This window comes from Homalodisca vitripennis, chromosome 6 (assembly GCF_021130785.1).
Source record: "Homalodisca vitripennis isolate AUS2020 chromosome 6, UT_GWSS_2.1, whole genome shotgun sequence".
Taxonomy (NCBI): Eukaryota; Metazoa; Arthropoda; class Insecta; order Hemiptera; family Cicadellidae; genus Homalodisca; species Homalodisca vitripennis.
Window position 1 is genome coordinate 17670714 of NC_060212.1, and position 18752 is coordinate 17689465.

At 32.4% G+C, this 18752-nt stretch overlaps 1 protein-coding gene across 4 annotated transcripts in view; it reads left to right on the forward strand.

Annotated features, from left to right (window-relative positions):
* LOC124364151 (irregular chiasm C-roughest protein) overlaps positions 1 to 18752 on the forward strand; it is a 393724-nt gene that overhangs the window by 265795 nt on the left and 109177 nt on the right. For all 4 annotated transcript variants that reach the window (XM_046819395.1, XM_046819397.1, XM_046819396.1 and 1 more), the window contains exon 5: positions 12772 to 12804. The gene's annotated coding sequence lies outside the window, so the exon portion shown is untranslated. The remainder of the gene's footprint in view (positions 1 to 12771; positions 12805 to 18752) is intronic.

The following is an 18752-nucleotide window of genomic DNA, read 5'->3' on the forward strand; positions in this document are numbered from 1 at the left end:
AAAAAAGTAACAAATAATTTTAAAATAATAAAAAAGTAATAAATAATTTTTAAAATAATAAAAAAGTAATAAATAATTTTAAAATACTATTCAGTGTGTTACAACAGTGGGCTGAAAAATAATTACATTTTGTAATTATTGTAACTCATGTCGTTATTGTTGCGGCAACGCCTAAATAATTAATATAGGCAGTGAAGTGATCCCGTTGGGAAATGGAGGCAACGCGGGATCCATATGATCGGTGGGAACCGGTATCAGAGCGCAGCAATTGACGTAAAGTGGTAGATATATCGTTGGCCACTTGAAATACTGTTCAGATCGGTCAAACTTTATTGGGACTCTTTGACCTCGCGCTGGAGTTAAACGAATTTCATTTTGTTTCTCTTCAAAGCGAAACTCATCAATGGATTAAATTGAGAATCCGCTTCAGTCCTGTTGCGTGCCCTGATAGAGTGTTAATTACTAGCCTCGTCATTCTGGGGAACGAAACAGCAAAATCATGGCGGCCATCAATCAGAGTTCTTTATAAATAAATAAAGATCAATTAATCATAAGTCCTATTGCAACTTTAACATGTTTGAAGTGGGTTTCCAAAAATATCCTACCGATTGTTTTTTACCTAGTCGATTCTACATTGGCACAAATACCACTTTAGGATACTTTGCTTAATTAAATTAAATTGAATTCAGAATTCCGTTACCACTTCTTCCCTGAGGTTGATATGAAAGGTAATATAACATTTCATTACGGATTGAAAACCCCATGATATTAAATTAAATATAATGTAGAATTAGGGATAAAAGAGATTTATATCATTCACCAGCTACTTATGTTCCCAGTGTTTAGCCTTAACTTTCAAATATAAATAATTATTAAATTTAAAACCATTATAAAATTGGTTCAATAAATACACAGGAACAGTTACTACCGTCACGAATGCACGCTATTGACTATTAGTATAGTTATTGATTTGGATGATTATATTATTATTCCAATTTAATAATTTATCCGTGTATGACAATAACGTTCCATTCATTGACAAATGTTGTAACAAAAATAGTTAAAAATTATTTTTGTGGCTTTTTATATGGTGGTATACAGTTTGAATTTGCCACTTTTGCATATATATATGGTGAATGATCAATTTAATGTTCTTGTTGCTTAACCGTAAATTTAGGACCGTAAAAAAATAGGAAACTAAAAATTCTCTATTTATTTACAACATTAAACACCAAAAAGGGTTCAAGCACAATAACCACAGGTTAGCGAGTTATTACACAAATCGGGAAGGCCTCACTTTGAAGAAACAGACTAAAAGTTTTTGAACGAACTTATCAAATAGACATTCATTTATTAAACCACGGAAATTAAACTTCCCAAATTAAGATGCCGAACATTCTTGGTAACCATTCCTTCTTTGGAAGAGAAGTTATAATATTCAGCTATTCAGAGTGTACAATATTGTGTTGTCACCAATCCAAGACTTCGTGAAGCCATTATGATTAAGCAAAATATAAGTAACTTTCTGCTTTTATCTTCTAATTAGTCCTTCCACTAAAACACCCCTATGGAAACACTGAGTGCCGTCAGGATAAAGAGTCCGTCTTGTCGCTGGCTACTAAATAAAAAGTGTAGATGGACAGACACAAAGCAGTGTTGGTGAGGTCACCGTTGGTAGCTTTGTGTGATAATGGCGGCGAACAATACCTTACGTGAAACAATTGCTCATGATTCTAATGGAGCTCCGACCCGGGGATTGGGGCTGACTCCTGACACAGCCCTTGCTGTTCCGATGCCAGACAATGTCGACACGCATGACACGGTACAGCTATCTACTCGTATATTGGCAATTTCACAGTCCCGGGTAATTCACAATGATTTGTTGTTCTCATGGGCATCTGTTGATGATCATTATTGCTCTCTTCCACTATTGTATCTGATACAATTTGCTGGTTTTATCGTTAAAAATTGTGTACCAATTTATTGTCGTTTTCAAAAAAACTAGAACCTGTAGTACACAAGCTACACTTTGTTAGTTTGCTTATGCAAGCTCCCTTGTTTGACGGAGCAAACTAGGTCACTTCAGGCTCGTCGACAGTACAAAGTAAATTTACGATTCAAAACGTTGAATTGTTTATAGACAATTATTGATGCATAGGAACGTTATTTTCCAACACTTATTGATATATGATGATCCTAATGTAAAGAGGGTTACTAGTTTGCTTTGCTTTGTTCTCAATGTAATTAGTTATTGGTTGATGGTATGTTACGCTATTCCAAAAACATTTAATAATGTCATATTACCGGTTCCTAAGGCAATTATTGATTCATTATATATTTCACTGTTCTAATTACAATTATTGGTTGATGAATTTTACACTGTTCTAAACACAATTATTGGTTGATGAATGTTACACTGTTCTAATTACAATTATTGGTTGATGAATTTTACACTGTTCTAAACACAATTATTGGTTGATGAATGTTACACTGTTCTAAACACAATTATTGGTTGATGAGTGTTAGACTGTTTAAACACAATTATTGATTCATTATGTATTACACTGTTCTAATTACAATTATTTGTTGATGAATGTTACACTGTTCTAAACACAATTATTGGTTGATGAGTGTTAGACTGTTCAGACACAATTATTGGTCCATTATGTATTACACTGTTCTAATTACAATTATTGGTTGATGAATGTTACACTGTTCTAAACACAATTATTGGTTGATGAGTGTTAGACTGTTCAAACACAATTATTGATTCATTATGTATTACACTGTTCTAATTACAATTATTGGTTGATGAATGTTACACTGTTTTAAATACAATTATTGGTTGATGAGTGTTAGACTGTTCAAACACAATTATTGATTCATTATGTATTACACTGTTCTAATTACAATTATTGGTTGATGAATGTTACACTGTTTTAAATACAATTATTGGTTGATGAGTGTTAGACTGTTCAAACGCAATTATTGGTTCATTATGTATTACACTGTTCTAATTACAATTATTGGTTGATGAATGTTACACTGTTTTAAATACAATTATTGGTTGATGAGTGTTAGACTGTTCAAACACAATTATTGATTCATTATGTATTACACTGTTCTAATTACAATTATTGGTTGATGAATGTTACACTGTTTTAAATACAATTATTGGTTGATGAGTGTTAGACTGTTCAAACACAATTATTGATTCATTATGTATTACACTGTTCTAATTACAATTATTGGTTGATGAATGTTACACTGTTTTAAATACAATTATTGGTTGATGAGTGTTAGACTGTTCAAACGCAATTATTGGTTCATTATGTATTACACTGTTCTAATTACAATTATTGGTTGATGAATGTTACACTGTTTTAAATACAATTATTGGTTGATGAGTGTTAGACTGTTCAAACACAATTATTGATTCATTATGTATTACACTGTTCTAATTACAATTATTGGTTGATGAATGTTACACTGTTTTAAATACAATTATTGGTTGATGAGTGTTAGACTGTTCAAACACAATTATTGATTCATTATGTATTACACTGTTCTAATTACAATTATTGGTTGATGAATGTTACACTGTTCTAAACACAATTATTGGTTGATGAATGTTACACTGTTCTAAAAAACAATTATTGGTTTATGAGTGTTAGACTGTTCAAACGCAATTATTGGTTCATTATGTATTACACTGTTCTAATGACAATTATTGGTTGATGGCATGTTACACTGTTCCAAATACAACTATTGGCCGATGATGTGTTAGACTGTTCTGAAGGCAACTATTGGTATATACTGTGTTACACTGTTCCAAAGATAATTATTGGTTGATTACTGTTCCTAAATAAAATAATTGATATACAATATATTACATACAACTTTTGGTTATCGTATTGTATACGTATTATCTATGTATTACACATATAATAGTAATTCTAAGATGTGCAATGAATTAATAATTTCGCACATCTCGTTTAAATATTTATTAATATGATGTATATTAATTATAGATATATTAATGCGGATACTGTAAATGTGTAACAATGTGTACACTACTTTTTCTTTCTTTTAAAGCTTTACTTATTTTTTTAAACGATTGGACATGAAATCTGACTCTCAAGAGTAGAGTCAGTGATAATTTGACATAATTTTGCTTAAGGTAAACTCTATTTGGACTTGAACTCTCTTTATAAAAAATTTCTAAATTAAATATTAATTATTGTTTTTCTATACCTCATACTAATTTCCGTTCATCACACAAGAAACGTGATCTTGTTGATAATCTTGAGAACTCACCAAAGTAAAGATTGAGGCACATAATTTTAAATGAGGATAGGCCAAGTAAAATGTATGAGTGGTTGTTGTTGTGTGAGCCCAGCGGACTTGCCAGGCTGTGTTACTGTAATGGCTGCTTACATTTACTGCAGCTATAAACGTACCGGCACAGAACATTATGGTTTATTGCTTTCCATCTTTTAATACATTGTGTGTTGGTGTTCATCAAATTTCGGTTTGACTCGTGTTTATGTCACGAGATAATGGATTAGGCTCAGCCTGGAACTGCAACAGTCCGGAGTTCAAAAATATTCTTGTTCTGTTGCTCCTAAGAAAATAATGTTCTTCAGTTTGGGGTTACGCAAGGCCGTTTACTTTAATCATGTACTCTGTAAATATATGAGAATTCTACATATTACATCTCAACAGTTATTATTGCTAATGCCTGTACAGCGGTTATCGCGAGATAACCGAATCAAGCATCGTCCAGCGTGGATGCTGCTTGGATGGGCGACCGCTGAGTGATCCTGTCCTTGCAAGTCCGCCTGCTCGGCCTTTTTGTGGTGGTTCTCAAGTAATAAAGCAGTTGGTCCTCAAGTTAAGAGTTAGAAAGGGCTTTTTAGCCCTAACTTAACCTGGTAAAATAATAAATTCTTTACCTTTCTTTTACTTTAAAAAAAATTTAATAGCTTTATTCAACTGAAGTACCAAAATATTCTAGTTCACTAGGTGGCCAAAGTGTTTTATTTTTCATTAATGTAAGACATTCTTTATCAACGGTAACTCAATCTGATAATCACTAATAGGACTTCTTGTTAATCAATATTGTAGTGTTTCTTGAATGAGCACACGTAAAAATAATTAGAAACAGCCATTCCATTGTTTCAATCCCGAGTTAAAATTACAAGTGTTGTTGAATGTAACATTTCAACGGCAAGAAATAATTACTACAAACTCGACATTGCCGTTTGTGCTTAATGTTGTCTTTGGTAACTCAGGTACAACGTTAATGTGCGATATTTCCGCCACTTGCGCTTTGAAGTGAGAATGTACGTGGCGCCTTTTGAGGCACTCTTACATGAAAAGGAATTCATTCTTAATTGAACAACTGTGTTGTTTTATTTCTACACGTAAGCTTTGTCAGTGTGTTGTCATTTTGTCAATTTAATGTATGCAACAGCATACTCTACCGTATTTCCATATTTCATAACGAGTGATAATAATTGTTTCGTTTTTAATGTAGGGGGTGTACATGCAAAATTTGTAGAATTTATAAAACTTTAAATTGAAATTTTTATTTGAATTAATAGCAAAAACTTTGATAAAATAATCGAAAGATGTATTCATAACTCTCCATCATAATAGACAGTTTAATGTTTTTAAAAAACTGTTTACATTAATCTATACACTTAGATATGCAATAATTATATCCTTCCAAGGATAAATTTACTTGCCAAGTGATATAATGACTACATAATCCCTAAACTTGTCATCAGTGAGATGCATCAATATAATAAAGGACTGTAATTTGTAATAGTACTTTCTTCTTTATATATGAATGGATAATATAGATCTACATCGAGATTATTATATGTAACGAAAAATAAAGCCAGCTTTAATTTAAGCCAAAATAAGTTAAGCCCCTTTCTTCTTTTGTGTTTTTGGATAATATCTACGAATGAAATATTTAGGAACCAAACTTTACGAATGCAACATTATTAACAAATAGTATAATTTTCAATGGCTATATCACGCGGTTGTTTACTTGTTTGTGTGTTTTTGGAAACTGTGTAATGTAATGTTCAGCTCCGATGCTTTATGGTAGAGGGCTTAAATTAAGCATTTGATAAATAAAACAATTAAATAATCAAGCTAAGCTGAACATTTTACGTAATAACACATACTATTTGTATATGAAGCGCGTATGTTTGTAAGGAAACTCCGCAAAGAATGCGATGTTTACTTGAAACATGTTCGCAGGAGAAACGTTCCGACGAAGTACCCAGTTTATCTCCGCAATAAAACTGCAATCTCTGATATCTGATGACTGATGGCTCTTACTTTCTTCGTTCCTGTTTTACTTCGTGATTTGTTTCGGCTGTGAGGAACAAAACAACTTTCTTTCATATCAACTTTCTTATCGCAGCTTGGAGCCCTAAGTCGATGTGATTGACGGCTCCAAGTTCTGGTGAAAAATGAATAAATTGCGTTTTGAATATGTTTTCATCCACAAAGACAATGGAGTAAAAGATTTATTTAAATCCATCTTTGAATATTTATTTCTGTTGTAAAATTAAATTCAGCTATTGCCATTTATACAAATGTAATAAATGTAAATAAAAGTCCTTTGCCATGTTTGGTCACATACATAGGAAGACCAGACGTTTGGTCCTCCGATCATATGTTAGTTTGATTAGCGCTCTGTGGTGTAGTAGTAGCACACTTATCCGGCAACTGACAGATCCGGGTTCGAGTCCCGGCGGAGGAAGTATTTTTTGTGATATAATTTCAATAAACATTGAATCACAAAAAGTACTTGCTCCGCCGGGACTACATATATATACATATATATATATATATATTATAATATAATATATATATTTAATATTACATAAATATACATATACACATATATATATATATATATATATATATATATATATATATATATATATACACTGTATGTCCGTATGTCAATATAAAAGAAGATTTGCATTAAATATTGACAACTTCAAGCATGTATGAATTTCAACGTACTATTATGTAACTAAAATTTGTAAATACATTTGATACGGACATCCTATAATCGGAATGGTAATATACAGTGTCTGATATATAACATTTAAACACGTTTAAAATGTATTATAAATATACTGCGTCAAATAAACATAAAACTAATGAAATAGCATTGTGGCATGCAATCAAACGCATGGAATTGCAATCTACAATTTTATATTTGAAAAGGAAAAAACTTACATTGAAAAGTTCCAACCATAAAGCATTGAGACTGAAGTTTAACTGACTGTTTTTGAAATTACAGTAATAACTAAGAATGCAAATCACCTTCTGTAAATTAATCCACCGGGGAGAGAAAATAAAGATTCACTCATCAAGGGGCTCAGGGCGCCGCGGTCTGAATATATAAGTACGTAGAGGGTTAATGCTGTTCCGGGAGTCAGCTCAGTTGTTACAGAAGGATAGGGTGAGTGGGAGGACACGGGTATTTGTAATTCAGAGGTATTATGTGTTTGGAACCGATCTTGGACTTAGGTAACTAAGAACTTTTATTGTTTTGTTTTTAAACTTTCCATTAACCATTAACTGAACGTTGTTTTGTTTTTAAACTTTCCAATTTTTAAGAGGTGTCTATAAAGTATTAATTTTTACAAACCTAAATAATAAAAAAAAAAACTTATGAATAATCATGATAAATTTAGCGATCTTCGAGCACTCTCTGGAATTTACTTGTTATTCTGTAAAAGTAATGTAAAGTTGCCTTATTTTACCAGGCGAATTTAGGGCTAAGAAGCCCTCTCTAACAATTAGTCTGGGGACCTACAGCTTAAAGGTGACTTCCGAACCACCACCAATGGCCGGGCAGGCGGGCTGCTTGCAAGGACTGGATCGCTCAACGGTCACCCATCCAAGCAGCAGCCACGCTTATCTGCAATAACCGTTTTACCTGCTACACTGCGCCATCGGCACAGTTAAATAAACCTAGCGTTGTAACTACACATAGTTCTGTTATTGAACTTGAAACGCACCCCGAGTGAACAGACGCGTTGTCAAATACCAAAATACTAGTTCATCGACAAGGTGTAATAACTTATACTACTAATTCCAGAAAAAACTCCCCTCTACTTTACTCAAGTGTTGGGCAGTTTTTAAATTGCTTCCACCGTCTATAACTGAAAGAGCATTTCAAGAGATTACATGGATAAAAAAAGATTTTGCTTGCAGAATATCTAATATATAGCTCATCTCTTCCAGGAGATGTCCTGCAGATGCGTAGACATACAGACCATATGAAATTCTCCCTAGTGCGTGAGTGAAGACTACGAGTCCCGCTGTCGAAAACTGTATAATTTATGAGCGTATCGCGATGGCTAAAGTCACCGAGTGGAAAATTAGCAATGGAGACACATACAGTACAGTGGGTGTGGAGAGCTGAGGACCTCGGTGAGGTAACCTCACCCATGCTGGGCCGCAGTGGGGCGCTGACATCGCTCTGTGGGGTCCTTTCACACAGTCTCGCTCAGGTTAACCTCATCAGTTCTGTCAGGAAATGTTTCTCCTTGAATCTAAATACGTTTATAATATTTTCCCGAACCAATATTTTTATTTAAGACTGAGACATAAAAAAAACTGTAAATATTGCTTGTGTTAACACTATTTGTCTTAGTTTATCAATTTAGTAGGCGAATTGTAATATTTATATTTGCATATGAAGGTCTTTTAATTTACTAAGACTATCAATTTGTTTTCTTTAGGCTACTGTCCATTTGTGTATCCCTTAAATACAACAATTGTAATCTGTAATTTAACTCTCTAATTATATTATTAAAGAGTACAGGATACTTCATTTAATTTAAACACATCTAAAAGCTTATATAATTGATTTTGTATTCTTGAGATAGCTCTAATGTAATAATCTAAATAAAGAATACATTTATAAATTAAATTTATTAAAGTTTTTATAACTACTGCATTACCGATGGAAGTGATATTTTTGAAATAAATTAGACCCATACATATCGAGTGTGTAGTGTGTTCTTTACAGGAAAACTTTTAACTCTGTCAAAAGTGTTGGCATTTACTTTATTATAATAAAGAGTTATGTTTATTTTTTTTAAATTTTTAGAAAACTGTAAACGAAACATCCAACATTATTAGTTACATATATAAACCACTGCAACTAAAATAAATGTATAATGATGTACTAGTTAGTACCTTGTAAGTAGTAGTAGTAGTAGTAGTAGTAGTAGTAGTAGTAGTAGTAGTAGTAGTAGGCTAGTAATTCGTTGAATTAATATAAAAACGGATTGAAACTTTTGCTCGTTAGAAAATTAGCATTAACAGTTCTAAACTGTGAGTGCTGATTAAATTCCCCTTCTACATTTTAGAGCGTAAAATGAGAATAAATACGACTGACATCATGATATAATCAGAATTATATCAAGTACAACGACACTCCAAAACCGGTTTCGAACCCGTGGGCTCTCTTCAGATGAATGAAGGCGAGGCCCCATTGATAATTCAATTATGAAAATGAAGACAACAGCTAAAAGTACCCTTACAACTATAACATTATTTTATTTAGTTCTATTCTAACCTCAACATATTCTTTTGTTTGTTCGTTTGTTATCGCCGATGGTTGTTACGTTTGTCATCGTTCTGCATTAAACTTCAATATTTAGTTGTATTCTAACCTCAACACATTCTTTTGTTTGTTCGTTTTTTATCGACGATGGTTGTTACGTTTGTCATCGTTCTATATTAAACTTCAATATTTAGTTCTATTCTAACCTCAACATATTCTTTTGTTTGTTCGTTTGTTATCGCCGATGGTTGTTACGTTTGTCATCGTTCTACATTAAACTTCAATATTTAGTTGTATTCTAACCTCAACACATTCTTTTGTTTGTTCGTTTTTTATCGACGATGGTTGTTACGTTTGTCATCGTTCTATATTAAACTTCAATATTTAGTTGTATTCTAACCTCAACATATTCTTTTGTTTGTTCGTTTGTTATCGCCGATGGTTGTTACGTTTGTCATCGTTCTACATTAAACTTCAATATTTAGTTGTATTCTAACCTCAACACATTCTTTTGTTTGTTCGTTTTTTATCGACGATGGTTGTTACGTTTGACATCGTTCTACATTAAAAAAAGTATAAAACTACGTTTCGAGGATTGAAATCTACCCTCTTCTTCAGGCGTTAAAAACCGTCGCACATAAAAGACTAAAAGGTGACGCCCACTCAAAGGTATAATTAAGTGATACCTGACTGGTACACTGACGGCATTACGGACAGAATGTACCCAACACAGCAAAGTAGCCAAGAGCACAAATAACACGTCTCACCCAAACTAGGGAAGGTGGAACACTGACTAATACCTGAGTTTAATGATATATGAAGAAGAACATACATTTCAGTCATCGAAACATAGTGTTATACATTTTGTACCATATTCCGTTTTATATAAAGAAAAACACATGAATTATATCAAAGAAATGGTTTAATTTAAAAGGTTTTTTATTTTAAAAAGTCTTGAGACTTAACAAGTGTTTCATTCATAAAGTGGGATCCGGAGAATAAAACCTGCTAATTACCAACTCACCATCTAAAAGTCTTTCGATTCAGTGCGGAATAAAAAGCGGCTTTAGACTAAAAAGTGCAGATGGACGGACACAAAGCGCTGCAGGTGAGGTCACCGGTGGTAGCTTTGTGTGATAATGGCGGCGAACAATACCTTACGTGAAACAATTGCTCATGATTCTAATGGAGCTCTCTACTCTCTAGCAAGGTATTAGTACTGACTCTTAACACAGTTGTGCGGACTGGAAATCCAATACTAAAACCTCTGATACCGTTTTAAACATAATATTTATATAGATTGTGTTTTCAGTGCTTTATACACTTTGATGTTACACTATTATAATGTTATACATGGAATTGTGACCTGTAAAATTTATTTTCGCACAATTTAGTGATATACTTTTTGTAACCTTCTTACTGTGTATTTATATATATATATATATATATATATATATATATATTATATATTTATTTTATATTTAATATTTTGTTTGTTTTATTTATTTATTATATATATTTAAAATGCACTTGTTCAGAATAGTTAGTAATCCATAAAAAAATTATAAAACAATAGTAATTTTTAAAGTAAAATAGTAAACAATAATTTAATTATTTAAAAAATTATGAATAAATACAATTTAGAAATACAAATTAAAAATAATTAATTTAGGTTTATTTATTTTATGTAAGTTATTAATGTCGAATATAAAATACTAACGGACGAATTATTGATTTAAAGGTAAAAACACATTACAAGTTTGTACGTAAAACTTCCCACCAATTATTACTCGTATTTCTGTTTGAATAAAGAGAATATTACATATAAATGCCATGTAATTTTTTCTCTAATAATATTTTGTTGATGGGGATTTTTACGTAATAACTTGTGATGTGGTTTTACCTTGAAATCAATAATTCGTTCGTTATTCTTTTATATTCGACATTAATAATTGACATAAAATAACTAATTGTTTTTAATTTTTATTTCTAAATTTAATTTATTAATAATTCTTTAAATAATTAAATAATTGAACTCATTTACTTTAAAAATTACTGCTGTTTTTTAATTTGTTATTTATTATTAACTATTCTGAACAAGTACATTTTAAAATAAAATCTCGTGGCTAAAAGTAATAATTATATAAATCACACAAATAGTAAAAATTACAAAATTTACTTTTGAACTTTTCTCCACTAGCAGTGTTTTAATTACGAGTAAACAACTTGAACATACTTTTTAACGTAACTTTATAAAATTTGACGAGTCCCACAACGGTAGTTTTCCTGGTAAGCAGTGGCCTAAGCTGTTAGTTGAACGGAGAGGGTAGGCGTAGAGTAGCAGTAGCTAAGTCCGTGAGCCCAGTGTACCGTCAGCCTGTGTTACCGTAATGGCGGCTTACATTTACTACAGCCATAACCGCGGCCGTGCACAACATTACGGTTTATTGTGTTTTTATGTGTTTAATATGTAATATGCTGCTCTCTCTCACTTTTTGTGTGTTATGTGTGACGACTCTTTTACAACATCAAATTTTAGCGAACCATTAAAATACGCCCTACAACTCTGGGAATACGCTTAGTTGAGAATCGAGGATCATTTTCAGACCACATCTTGCCCTTGGAACGAATCCGTAAAATTACACAAGTCTACACATAACGTATCTATGTAATCTAGTTGGCTGTGATGGTGAAACGGTGTAGTGTGTTTATTTTGAGCTTTTTAGTCGCCGACTGTTTTTGGATCATGACTCCAGATTTCAGGACAAAAGACAGCAACAGCAAGATTTCAGATGCTGCCCAAGATGAATGTCAACCCTTTCCACCATAGCTATGCCTCTGAGATAGTACCCAAAATGCAAGCTCAGATCACGTGATCGCTAGTAAAGGTTAACTTAAACTTGGTACTAGTAGTAACATATTTAAAACCTAGTCTAACTTATCCACTACAAGGTTTGTGCCAGTTTTGATTAAAATCGTATATAAAAGAATTTTAACTTCATGCCTAGTGTTAAGCTTCACTAAATTCAGCCAATCAATTTTTTGCTTCAAATCTACATTGTTGAAGGTATTCTTTTATACATTTGTAAGTACACATTACTGAATCATCTTGCAGGCGAGTAATTATCTTATCTAATAATTATGTTTTGTTGCAGAATACACAGTGTTGGTTTTCCAACGTTCTGAAGGTAAGTCCTCACGTCATATAAAACCCTCAGTTTTACAACTACAATGAACAATATGTAATTATATTCACGGCGGTATATAGCCGAGCAACGTAGACTTGGCTATATACTGTACGTGCATCCATTCAATTAACTAAAGTGTAACCGCTGCTGTTGAAAGTCATATGCGCTTGTACGCGGCAATAATAATGAAGTGTGTGCATAGCCGGTAACATTATAACTCGCAATATAAATTATAACGCTTTTGTTATAATTAAAATGTTCCAGTAACACTGGTCGGTTACATGAGCTATGTAATAAATGTCTATACTTTGAGTTTGGTTATCTGTGTATCGCTTACATGTTGTATACAGGAACAAACGATGTACATAAGAGTATAAATATAGTATAAAAAAAAGTTAACAGGATTTTTTCAAACTTTTACCACAGTTAATTGGAATAAAAATCTTCAATCTTATCTCGTCCTCAAATTGATAACTAAGCTAACACATAGACTATAAACTGTGTTAATGCTAACAGTCATGATAATGAGTTGTCACATAGAGGTCACATTTCACAATAACCGTGTTGTGAACGTTGAGTTCAGCTCCAGTTCACCATCCTCTTAGCTATTACAGACTTGACTCCTGGAATCTGGAGTCACGTTCGTCTGAAGAGATCCAAAACCGTTCGACGACGAAGACGCCTTCACTGAACTCTTTACATGTTTTCGGTATCAGACACAAATTGATTATAAAATATAGTGCAATCTGGGTGAAGAGGTATTCACATTGTCTCATCAGGTGTGCAGATGAGTGCACTAAGATGTTTTAGGCACAATCTATAAGCACGGTGGAGCAACCGAGTTTTTACATTACCTAGCTTCGGTGGAAAGGGTTGATTCAATGTGAATGTTGAGTTTAGATCCAGATCACCTTCCTCTTAGTGCAGCGTCTGAAGTCTGACTCTGTATTTAATATTTACCCCAGTAAATAAATTATATAAAACGTACACGTTGATTTGTAGAAGAAAATCTTTTACGTGCGAAAACATTATTTATAAAACAATGTTAAATGTTTTGGAATTCACTAACAAACGCTAACGTTAGATACTAGTGTAATAAGTAGTAAAACCATCGCTACTATTTAATAAAAGCATACAATATGAAATAGTGAATCGACTGAAAATTGCATTATATATTGTACTTCTATTGCTCGTAAATATTTATTTAATAGAAAAATGTATTCAGTGCTAAAATAATGTTTATAAACTGTTTACCAGTTTTATTTATACCTGCAACATATTGTTTTCCCTAAAAATCCTTATTAAACATCTTAAAAGTGAGCTCTTAAATTTTGATGCGATTGAAAATTAGATAGGGAATGGTACGGTATTTAATTAACGCGCATTTGCAAACAATTTATAAAGACAATCCAAAAAAAGCGCTCCATACTTTTATTGTTTTCAAATCTTACTAACACGTTTTTACCTATAGGAAGTGTGTTCTTACACAAGCTTAATTCCTGAATATTCTATTAGTGTGAAAACTACGCAATAGAACGTCTGATACTCGAATGCAATTTTCGCTCACGTGTTCGTATTAAAACTCAAAATAAGTCGCTGTCGTGGAAAGTTGCGGACGCGAAACTGTGGCGAAAATAAAAGACGTTGTGGAAAGATTTAACCTGGGATTACTGGCAGACAAAAGAAAGGCTCATGCGATATTCAGAGCTCTTAGTTACCCCGACCCTTAAGATTGATTCCCAATACAAAACACCGCTGCATTGCAAATACAGTGTGTCGTCTGTCTACCCCTCCCCACCCCGTCCGCCCCCTCGCTTTTGGTAAAGCACAGCTCCTCTACAATTACGTACAATTACAAGTAAGTTTCTGTAGCTTCATTTAACATTTTTGCCTAAGAAAATCATTAGATGGGTTTTTTAACGTCCCACTGAACACAAACTGTCCAGGTTTATTTACCATATGTCGGTTTGTAACTTGCTGAAAACGTCGTAACCAATGAATGGCATTGTAAATTCGCTTAGTTTTCTTAATTAATTACAGTAAAATTTTTAGTGCATAGTTTTAATAAATTATAAATTTAATTTTTGGAAACGAAACACTAATGAGCGATTATTGAAGATTACATTGGTCATAACGTCGGAACAATAAGGAATTGACAAAATGCGATTTTACAATTGATTAATGTCTTGGTGTACCACTAAATTCATTTTTTTCACAATTAGTCCGTATTTTCTTAACATAAAATATACCTAATACAATAAATATAAAAGTGGCCAAGGAATATAAAACAATACCGTAAAACATGTAATGTAAAATATTTAGATTTCGATAAATAACATTTTTAGCAACCAAATTTATTCAAAGAGTAAAAACATGGATTTTTAATTTATTTTACGTCCAAACCACAACACACGTCAAATATAAGAGACACAGTTTTTATTTTTTTACTCAAAACTTCGTAACCAGTGAAGGTTATAAACTACGGCATTGTACATTTGCTTAGTTGTTTAATTTGTAATTAATTAAAGTGAATTTCCTACTGCTGTTACGTAATTAATAGTAATAAATTATAAATTTACCTTCTGGAAACGAAACTCTATTGCGTGATTATCTAAATATGTTACATTGTTGACAACATGCGTCGTAACAGTAAGGACTGACAGTTTATAATTTATTAATGTCTTAATCAAGGTGCAAACACTAAATTCAAAAATAAGGAAAACAATTATTTACTACAGGCTTTAATATTTCTACTTATTATATGCACATTAAATTAATATAAAGATGGCCAAGAAATTAAAAACTAAAAATATACTGTACGATATTTTTAACGTTTCTTGGAAAATAATAAGAAACTTTAATTTACTCTTGTTTCGCATTAACAGAATTGGGCATTTCTTATTTATTAATAGACTAAACATTCACTTTTCACAATTTTTCTCGTAGGTAAGTCATTTATTATGCGTTTTCATAAGAATATTTTATTATGGTCGTTATAAACCGTTGAAAATGTAATATTGTTTTTACTTCTGCGATTGTAAAACCCATGAACGTTTATTTATCTATGTCATAATATGATACTTAGGAGTTATGTATTTTTAAACATCAACCATACAATAATACACCATGATGGACTATGGATAAAGACTAAAAATCCAACCCAACACCTGTAAAAATACCGTTTGATCGCCACAGAAATATTCTTCAGTTGCAATAATTGCTCTTTACTGTTTCATCAAACAAATGAAATTGTCTGGAAACACTTCCTCACATACCGCGTAATAACGCAGAGATCGCCCCAGGCCGAGTGCAGTGTTCATCCCCAACGTTGCCTCAATTGCTATTAGCCTGATTGGATTTCATGCCGTATTGAAAACGACATCACAGCAGTGTTACAAGCATCTAAGTGACTGGGTGAGCCGAAGATAAAAATATGCCACCCATTGTGATAGTACTTAAATGGGTTTCTATCATGAAGTTTCTTGGGAAAATATGACAGTCAGTTTTTCACGGTCCTTGAAGTAAAACAAATATTTCTTGATCTTCTACAGAAAGTTTTTGTCTAGCTATTTGTTACCAAGTGTTAAAGTCAGTGCCTTTGTATGGACTCAGAAATGTCCTTAATGGAGGATAACAGTTATAAAATAAAATTTGCACCAATTTAGAATGTGAACCTTTTAAGAATAATCCTAATACTCCTTGCAAAATAATTCAAATAGATTTCATTAGATGATATGATGTCTGACGTATCCGCCCAATTATGTCGTCTAATAATAGTGATTAAGATTGTAAGTAGAAATTGAGCCCTAAATTCGGAGAGGATTCTGCATTTTAACGACCCTTTGAGCTTAACGCTTGTCTGAGCAAACTTTCAAGACTGTTTGGGTTAGCGTATGTTTTTATGATGGTACTTTATATTCCTTGATCTTCTTTGCTTTTATTTGAAACCATACCCTTTACAATAGATTTTATATATTTAGACATATATTATATATAAATGTATGACTATAATTTCAGCCTATACATTTTTTTTATTTATTTACTAAAACCTCATTAAGCCAAACAACCTTGCAAATTTACAATGGAGAATTAGTCATGAACTTTTAGTGAAAACAGTTAAATCAAGATAGTTTGTGTGTACGTAAACGTTATACTAGTATAACTAAACATAATAAATAATAATATTATAGCGAATAAAACGCTATTAGCTACTAAGTTGAAATTTACTATCCGTTACCCGCGGCAGGGTTCGTAATTTTATGCCTTGAGTAAATAATTACATTGACACAGATTTTCAAAAAATTGTGTAATGTTCGGATGGGATTAATACAGTGTGAATTTATAATAAAGATCAGTGTGATGTTCCTTGATGACAACGTCATCATCAAAACTGATTCGAAACAGGCTGTTATTTGCGAGGAAATGCACTACTAATGTAGTAATTGTGGAGCTTGTAAACCCAAGAGACCGGATCATGCCTATGTTTCCGCAATGGTGGCTTACATTTGCTACATCAGACATGACTATGGTGATATATACACACATACACACTGATCCTTATTGTCTTCCATGTGTTATTGTGTACCTTGGCTTAAAGAGAGAAAACCATCTGGTATTTTTTATCATGCAACATACTGTTTATGGGCTATGTATCTGACATAAGTTTGCTTACGGCTATGAGACAAAAAATTGCAAAGCTTTAAAGGATAGTGATTTGTGTTTATGGCGTTTATAGTTGTGTAACCAATTTAATTTGTTGGCTCAAAATCAATTCGATCGTAATGAAAATAACTGTGTTGTACATGGTTATAAATTATCATTGTATATTTTTCCAGCATTGTGAGTACAGGCATTTCATAGGATATATATTAGTTATATTATTACCTAAATTCATAGAGAACTCAAGAACTGGGCAAAGCCTATTTCCTACCTTTTGTAGGCATCCTTATAATCCATGTTGTAAATAACGTTGTTCGGAAACGAAGTATGATGTTCTGATCACAACGTGGTTGCCTATTGTAGGTTATGTTTGGTCAAGTTAGATTAGTTTTAGTACGTTCGGTTAGATCAGGTTATGTTTTGTCAAGTTAGGTTAGTTTGAGTAGGTTAGATTATGTTTGGTCAAGTTAGATTAGTTTTAGTACGTTCGGTTAGATAAGGTTATGTTTTGTCAATTTAAGTTAGTTTGAATAGGTACGATTAGGGTAGGTTATGTTTGGTCAAGTTAGGTTAGTTTTAGTAGGTTCGGTTAGATAAGGTTATGTTTGGTCAAGTTAGGTTAGTTTTAGTAGGTTCGGTTAGATAAGGTTATGTTTGGTCAAGTTAGGTTAGTTTTAGTAGGTTCGGTTAGATATGGTCATGTTTTGTCAAGTTAGGTTAGTTTGAATAGGTACGATTAGGGTAGGTTATGTTTGGTCAAGATAGATTAGTTTTAGTACGTTCGGTTAGATAAGGTTATGTTTGGTCAAGTTAGGTTAGTTTTAGTAGGTTCGGTTAGATAAGGTTATGTTTGGTCAAGTTAGGTTAGTTTTAGTAGGTTCGGTTAGTAGGTTCGGTTAGATAAGGTTATGTTTGGTCAAGTTAGGTTAGTTTTAGTAGGTTCGGTTAGATAAGGTCATGTTTTGTCAAGTTAGGTTAGTTTGAATAGGTACGATTAGGGTAGGTTATGTTTGGTCAAGATAGATTAGTTTTAGTACGTTCGGTTAGATAAGGTTATGTTTGGTCAAGTTAGGTTAGTTTTAGTAGGTTCGGTTAGATAAGGTTATGTTTGGTCAAGTTAGGTTAGTTTGAATAGGTACGATTAGGGTAGGTTATGTTTGGTCAAGATAGATTAGTTTTAGTAGGTTCGGTTAGATCAGGTTATGTTTTGTCAAGTTAGGTTAGTTTGAGTAGGTTAGATTATGTTTGGTCAAGTTAGATTAGTTTTAGTACGTTCGGTTAGATAAGGT